We start from the raw sequence: 8,922 nt of genomic DNA on the forward strand, positions 1-8,922 counted from the left end.
CAATGTGTGGTTAAGTGCCTTGCTCAAATATACTTTGATAATACATTTACTAGGAAAAGCAGAGAAGGAAGTGGTCAGTAGATCATAAACAACAGGAATTCTGCAGATGCTGGAAATTCAAGCAACACACATCAAAGTTGCTGGTGAACGCAGCAGGCCAGGCAGCATCTCTAGGAAGAGGTACAGTCGACGTTTCAGGCCCAGACTCTTCGTCAGGACGAAGGGTCTCAGCCTGAAACGTCGACTGTACCTCTTCCTAGGGATGCTGCCTGGCCTGCTGCGTTCACCAGCAACTTTGATGTGTGTTGGTCAGTAGATCATGCTGCATCTCCAGAGAAAGAAACGGACTCAACTTTCAGGTCCTAGGCCCTTAGCCAAAACCGGAAAACAGAAAAGACAGACACAGATGTTTTAAGTTGCACACGGGTGTGGAGAGAAGAAAGGGAATGGGTGCATGTGATAGGATGCAGAGCAAAGGTATCAAAATAAAATAAATTTTTAATCCTTTTGTTGGGAAATGCTGGAGAAAAATTGAAGCAAAATTTACAATCACACCTTCGAAATGTAATCTACCAGAAACTGTTAAGATTAATATTAATCTCAAGGTTGCGATATACTTAGGCATAAGGTGAAATGTTTTTTCTAGAGCTCAAACCAAGCATTGCTGAAGCAGGGTAACTCGGAGATCAAAGTGGGAGTGGAAAGGAGAACTAGAGTCACCACCAGTAAAATCAGTCAGTCAAGCATTCTCCAGCGGCAAGAGAAGTCAGTTCTTTGGAAGGGGCCCTGGCTCAAAATGTAAACTTTCCACGAGGGTTGCTGGACTGCCTGGAATTTTGGGGCGACCACTGGAGATTCCAATGTCTCTAACTTTATTTGTTTTCTAGAGGATTAGACTGACCGATGAATAGAAGCACAGAGATGTTCCTGCAGATTGCAAGGAAGCATTTTGACAAGTGGTTACAAGAACGGGATGAAACCAAGCTTTGAGCGTAAAATACAACACACAAAACTGGAAGAAATGCAAGTGATTATTGCTCCACCCTGAAGGATAATTTGATTCTCTAGACAGCGAGTAAGAAAGAGATAAAAGGGAAAACATTGCATCCCCTGCAGTTGCATGAAAAGGAATTTTCTGAATGGCAGAGTGGAGCTGGGAATCTTTTGAATGGGAGAGTGGAGCAGTACCTACGGACTACTGAAAGGGAGGGGAAAATGCACCTGGTGGCAAAATCCTGGAAATTATGGAATAAATTGGGATGCTGGTAGAATGGATGTGAAGACAAAAGGAAGCTTTAACCTTATTCCAAGCAGGAGAGAGGTAAGGACAGATGTAAGAAATAGAGGATGTGCAACTTAGAGCCCTGTTGACTTTTTTTGGAAGAGCCACAGTTAAGTTAAGAAGAAAACATCTCGAAGGCGGTGGTGTGGAAAATCTCATCTGCAGACAGATAGAGCAAAGAAATTTGCAGGATCGAATGGAATCCTTAGATGAAGCAGGATGGAAAGAGAGAATTTGTGCAGTCAATTTATAAGGACTCTATCAAGCTAATGGAGAGAATTTTAAAATTCATTTACTGGCGTTATAAATACTGGCTAAGCCAGCATTTATTGCCCATCCCTAGTTGCCCTTGAGAAGATGGTGAGGAGCTGCCTTCTCTGCTGCTACAGCCCCTGAGGTGTAGGAGATGATCTTTGCCTAGCATTTACATGGCTCGAATATTACTTACCACTTGTCAGCCAAAGCCTGGATATTGTCCAGGTGCATTTGGGCATGAACTGCTTCACCAAGGAGTCACGAATGGTGCAGAACATTGTGCAGTCATCTGTGAACATCCCCGCTTCTGACCTTGTGACACTTGTCTAGTGGCACGGCAAGTTCTGGAACACAAGTCTCAGGACTATTGCTGGGATTTTGCCTGGGCTCGTAGCCTTTGCAGTACCCGGTGTTTTCAGCTGTTTCTTGATATCACGTGGAGTGAATCAGATTGATACTGACATCTGGGATGCTGGGGACTTCTGGAGGAGGCTGAGCTGGATCATCTACTCAGCACTTCTGACTGAAGATTGTTGCAAATTCCTCAGCCTTATCTTTTGCACAGGTGTGCTGGGCTCCTCTATCATTGAGGATGGGGTTATTTGTGGAGCCTCCTCCTCCTCCTCCATGGCTGGATGGAGCAGGACTACAGAGCTTAGATCTGATCTGTTGGTTGTGGGAGCACTTAGCTCTGTCTATTACTTGCTGTTTATGGTGTTTGGCATGCAAGTAGTCCTGCATTGTGGCTTCACCAGGGTGACCCTCATATTGAGGAATGCCTGGTGTTGTTCTTGGCATGCCCTCCGGCACTCTTCATTGAACCAGTGTTGATCCCCTGGCCTGGTGGTAACATTAGAGTGAGGGATATGCCGGGCCATGAGGTTACAGGTTGTAGTTGAGTACAATTCTACTGCTGCTGATGGCCCACCCACATCATAGCACATCATAGATGCCCAGTCTTGGGTTGCTAGATCTGTCCAAAGTCTAACCCATTTAGCATGGTGGTAGTGCCACACAACGCGGTGGAGGGTTTTTTCAAAGTGGAGATGGGATTTAGTCTCCACAAATACTGTGCGGTGGTCACTTCTACCAGTGCTGTCGTGGACAGATGCTTCTTCGGCAGGTAGGTTGGTGAGAATGAGGTCAAGTGTGTTTTTCCCTCTTGCTGGTTCCCTCACCACCTGCTGTAGTCCCAGTCTAGTAGCCATGTCCAGTAGGACCCGACCAGCTCGGTCTGTGGTGGTACTATCGAGCCACTCTTGGTGATGGACATTGACATCCCTCACCCAGGGTACATTCTGTGCCCTTGCCACCCGTAATGCCTCCTCCAAGTGCTGCTCAACATGGTGAAGTACTGATTCATCAGCTGAGGGAGGACAGGACGTGGTAATCAGCAGCAGGTTTCCTTGCCCCTGTTTAACCTGGTGCCATGAGACCTCATGGGGTTCAGAGTCGATGCTGAGAGTTGCCAGGGCAACTCCCTCTCTACTGTATACCACCGTGCCACCACCTCTGCTAGGCCTGTCCTGCTGATGAGACAGTACATACCCAGGAATGGTGATGGTGGAGTCCGGGATGTTAACTGTAAGGTATGATTCTGTCAGTACAACCTTGCTTGACTAGTCTGTAATACAGCTCTCCCAACTTTGGCACAAGTCCCCAGATGTTAGTAAGGAGGACCTTGCAGGGTCAACAGGGTGGGTTTTGCTGTTGTATTTCCCAGTGCTTAGGTCAATGCCAGGTTATCTGTCCAGGTTGATTCCTTATTATTTTCTTTTTAGTGGTTGGATACAACTGAATGGCTTGCTAGGGCATTTAAGAGTCAATCACATTGCTGTGGGTCTAGAGTCACATGTAGGCCAGACCAGGTAAAGGACATTTCCTGAACCAGATGGGTTTTTACAACAATCGACATGGTTTCGTCGTCATCAGATATTTTTATTGGATTCAAATTCACCATCTGACGTGGTGGGATTCAAACTCATGTCCTCAGCATATAATTGGGTCTGGATTACTGATCCAGTGGTAATTACCACTCTGCCAAATCTCCCCACTTCTAGGATCTCAAAATGAAATTCAATAGGGACTGAGAAGGAACTTCCTCATCTGGAGTTAGCTAGCTCAAAGAATAATTGAGGGGAGTAGTGTTGATGTATCGAGTTTGAGAAAGAGCAGAAAACATCCAATTCCACAAAGATTGTTGACAACTGAGAAGATTGGACAGAATATAAAAGCAAAGAATTATAAAACAAACAATAATTAGAAAAGAAAACAGATGGTGTGACAGATCTAGCTAAAAACTTAAATCTAAGTAGATGACAGATGAATTAAATGGGTATCTTTCAATGGTCTTCCTTGTAGAAGATATAAGTAACATTCCAAAAAACCACTAATTTAGGAATTGGAAGGGAGAAAGGAACTCAGGAAAACAGCACAGTAGTTCAGTCAACCCCCACATTACAAAGGGAGAGAGGTATAACATTCCTAGAAAGTGGCCCATAATCAAATTATTGCCATAATGTGAAGGTGCATCACCTGTGCCTGTCAAGAGATGCAAGTTGAAAAGAAAAACAATTTTTTTTACCTTTTCCCTCATGTAACTATTGTGAGTGCAAACTTTGTTCCGTACTTTTTAAGGAATGATTTGTGAATTTTGTAAGGGTAAATTTCCATAACACAAATGGTTGTAATGCATGGGGTTGCCTGTACTCAGCGAATTGCTGGAGCTGAAACCCAACAAGTCTCTAGGTCCTGATGGACTTCAAACTGAGAATTAAAAAGTGGCTAGCGAGATAGCTGGTGTGTTAGTTTTAATTTTGCAACATCCCCAGATTCAGGAAGTGTTAATATTATTCATAATAGTGAAATGTTATTTAAGAAACGGAGGAAAGTAGAAAATAGTAAACTACAGGACTGTTAGTTTAACATCTGCCACAGGGAAAATGCTAGAAGCTGTTAATGATATTGTAACAGGACAGATGGGAAATTCAAGAGAAAATATTAGTATGTTTTGTGAAAAGGAGAATAAGATGGTGTAGGGCAGTCCAATAAAAGTGCTGCTTTATAGTTGGCATGGGCAGTGGGTTAAAGGGCTTACTTCTGTATTTTCAGAATTTGTGTAGTAAAAAAGTAGGATCGTTTGTTAAATTTGACCTGGAAAGATCACAGTTCTGAATGGCCAAAGAATGAAAAGTTTGAAGAAGCAAAACTGAGAGGTTGTGAAAGAGGATTAAACATATGGACGAGGAGTGGTGCGGGGTGGGTGGGGGGGGGGAGAGGAAATTGCACAACATTCTGAGATTAAAAAATACAGTACAGAGTAAAGGCGAAACAAAAGCAAGTTACTCAGCTCATGATCAATGCTGAACATGTCTTTTTTTTATCCTTAGAGCTTTGGAACAAAAGATATACAGTACTGTGCAAAAGTCTTAGGCACATATATCTAGCCAGGTTTCAAGACTTTTGCACAGTACTGTCTGTATTTGTCAACGTGGAGTGGAGAGTGAATTTGTAAATCTGATGGGAGCATAGAATGTTGGGAATGGTGAGGGTGGAACGCATGGGAGGTGTTGGGTTAGGTGACAGAGGAGTGCCGGGGCAGGGGGTCTTGTGAGTGCAGACACGCCCAGCCCTGAAACACCAGGCAAAGTCATTTGATTCTAAACAATTGGTTTCTTGATCATGACAGAATGTCTCTCTGGTGTTTCCCGCTCCCTCTCCTTTCCTCTTTTCCCAACCGTAATTCCCCTCTCCCTGCTCCTTCCAACTCTCAGTGGGAAACTAGAGACCCAGATCAGAATCAATTTATCACTCGTATATGCCATGAAACTTTTTCTCCAGTGGCAACAGTATAGTGCAGTACCTAAAATGACTACAGTGCTGTGCAAAAGTCTTAGGCACCCTAGCTATATATATATGTGCAGTACTGTAGATAAGTCTAAAACTATGATCAATTTTGTGAACTTGAAGTTTAAAAAAGTTGTTATTTACCTAAAACAGGACATTTGAATATATAGCTACAACTTTGAAGTGAAATGGGAGAAGAAAAATTACTAATGTCAAGGTAATAAAAACCACAAAAACACAATCCAAAACTATTATCTTTGATCTGCCAGCAATCTTCCTTATCAAATTTTATACTATTTTCCAGTCAATGTATGTATCAATTTAATTCACGAATACATTTTGCATAAAATCTCTCTAATTATTTGAGTCTGTGTGCCTCAGTTCTTGATTGTTGTTAAGTTGAGTCCCTCTCTTCGTGACCTCATGGACCATAGGCAAGATACAGAAGTAGATTGCCAGGCCTTTCTTCTGAGCAAATACCGCTGGGACCTTGCTGGGTTTGAACTCAGGACGGTCTGCCTTGAGGTCCAGTGCTGAAGCCACTACACCACCACCTGGCAGTTCTTGAACAGAACAGAATTTGATTGAATTGTTCCTTGCTCTTGCTCCACTCTGCCCCAGCTGGTTCTTGTATATTTTAGGCCACATATTATGGTGTTACTTCAGATATCCAAATAATCAGACCATAATACTGTACACAATATAAAGCAGTGCCACATGGGAGAGACTCTGAGAAGGAGCAAGTCATAGGATAAAGCAGTAATTAGCAAAGAGCAAGTCTAGTAATCAGGATAGCCAGGGACACAAAGAATATTTAAGCTGCATTTATTTCAGCATCATCCCATATGGGTAGAACTTAGAAACAAGGTGTGATGGGAGGGCGGTTCACTCTAGCAGTGCTGTATTACGGACTACCCTGCACAACCCACGCCCCCCCCCCCACCACACACACCATTGGTCAGGGGGAATCTGAGGAGCAGATGTATAGAAAAATTGCTCATAATTGTATGAATAATTGGGTAACATTAGTGTGAGATTTTAATTTCCCCACTATTGACTGAGCCTCCAGAGTGTTAAGGGATGGACTGGGTGGAATTTGTGAAAAGTGTCCAGGGAAGTTTTCTGGATCAATAAATTGAGACTCTGCTGAGGAGGGAGCTATACTGGATCACCTCTTAGAGAAAAGAACAGGGTAAGGAACTGAAGTGGCAGTCAGGGAGCACTTTGCCTTTAATGACCATAATTCTATTAGTTTCAAGATAGCGATGGGAAAAGATAGGCCCACAGATTAGGAGCAGAGCTTACTATGGGTGAATTGGGCAGGTTCTATCAGAGGCTGAATGGGTGAGCCTGTTTGAAAGGAATGACTGGCGAGAGGGAGGCTGTTAAGAGTGTGACACCAATAGTCCAGGGACAACATGATTCTGATAGGTTGAAGTTAGGGAGCTTTGGCCAATGAGAGATACTGAAGCTCTGGTCAAGAAATGAAAGGAAACATATAGGTAGCTATTGAGCAAATCCAAAAACAAGGATACTTTAAAGGAAATCAGAAAGACAATGACAAGGTATGAGATGGATTAAGATTAAGGAAAATCCCAAGAGGTTCTATAACTATATTAAAAGGGTAGCTAGGGAGAATAGGTTCACTTAGAGATTAGCAGGCAGGGCTGCCTATGTCTCAAGCCATAGGAGATGGATGAGATTTTTAATATTTCTTGTTGGTATTTACTGAGGATGAAATCATGGTTACTCAAGAAGTAGGGGAAACAAGTGGAAATATTTTTAAGGACATTTGTATTAGCAGGGAGGAGGTATTTGCGGCCATACTGCACAATAAGGTGGATAAATTCACTGGCTCAAACCAAGTATCCTCAAACTTTCTGGGAGGCTAGAGTGGAAATTGTGGAGATATTTACTTCTTCATTAGCCACCGTTGAAATTCCCAAAGACTAAACATTGGATAATGTTTATCCGTTTACAGAGTAGCAAGGTTCAAACTAGGAAACTACGGACCAGTTAGTCTGCAAACACAAGGAAATCTGCAGATGCTGGAATTTCAAGCAACACACATAAAAGTTGCTGGTAAACGCAGCAGGCCAGGCAGCATCTCTAGGAAGAGGTACAGTGGACGTTTCGGGCCAAGGCCCTTCGTCAGGACTAACTGAAAGAAGAGGTAGTAAGAGATTTGAAAGTGGGAGGGGGAGGGGGAGGGGGAGATCCAAAATGATAGGAGAAGACAGGAGGCCCAGGGAGAAGGAAAAGGAGGGGTGGGGAATGCCTAGAGGATGGGCAAGGGGAAAAGTGAGAGGGACAGAGGGAGAAAAAGGAGAGAGAGAGAGAGAGAAAAAATGTGTATATAAATAAATAACGGGTGGGGTACGAGGGGGAGGTGGGGCATTAGTGGAAGTTTGAGACGTCAATGTTCATGCCATCAGGTTGGAGGCTACCCAGACAGAATATAAGGTGGTGTTCCTCCAACCTGAGTGTGGCTTCATCTTTACAGTAGAGGAGGCCGTGGATAGGCATGTCAGAATGGGAATGGGATGTGGAATTAAAATGTGTGGCCACTGGGAGATCCTGCTTTCTCTGGCGGACAGAGCGTAGGTGTTCAGCGAAACGGTCTCCCAGTCTGCATCGCGTCTCGCCAATATATAGAAGGCCACATCGGGAGCACCGGACGCAATACATCACCCCAGCCGACTCACAAGTGAAGTGTCGCCTCACCTAGAAGGACTGTCTAGAGCCCTGAATGGTGGTAAGGGAGGAAGTGTAAGGGCATGTGTAGCACCTGCTCCGCTTACAAGGATAAGTGCCAGGAGGGAGATCAGTGGGGAGGGATGGTGGGGGGGGGGGGACGAATGGACGAGGGAGTCGCGTAGAGAGCGATCCCTGCGGAAAGCGGGGGGAGGGGGGAGGGAAAGATGCGCTTAGTGGTGGGATCCCGTTGGAGGTAGCAGAAGTTACGGAGAATAATATGTTGGACCCGGAGGCTGGTGGGGTGGTAGGTGAGGACCAGGGGAACCCTATACCTAGTGGGGTGGTGGGAGGATGGAGTGAGAGCAGATGTACGTGAAATGGGGGAGATGCATTTGGGAGCAGAGTTGATGGTGGAGGAAGGGAAGCACCTTTCTTTAAAAAAGGACATCTTCCTCGTCGTGGAATGAAAAGCCTCATCCTGAGAGCAAATGCGGCGGAGACGGAGGAATTGCGAGAAGGTGATGGCATTTTTTCAAGAGAAGGATGAGAAAAGGAATAGTCTAGATAGCTGTGAGAGTCAGTAGGCTTATGGTAGACACTAGTATATAAGCTGTCTCCAGAGACAGAGACAGAAAGATCTAGAAAGGGGAGGGAGGTGTCGGAAATGGACCAGGTAAACTTGAGGGCAGGGTGAAAGTTGGAGGCAAAGTTAATGAAGTCAATGAGCTCAGCGTGCGTGTAGGGAGCAGCGCCAATGCAGTTGTCGATGTAGCAAAGGTAAAGTGGGGGACAGATACCAGAATAGGTTTGGAACTTAGATTGTTCCACAAAGCCAAGAAAAA

This window comes from Mobula hypostoma, chromosome 9 (genome assembly GCF_963921235.1).
Source record: "Mobula hypostoma chromosome 9, sMobHyp1.1, whole genome shotgun sequence".
NCBI classification, from domain to species: Eukaryota; Metazoa; Chordata; class Chondrichthyes; order Myliobatiformes; family Myliobatidae; genus Mobula; species Mobula hypostoma.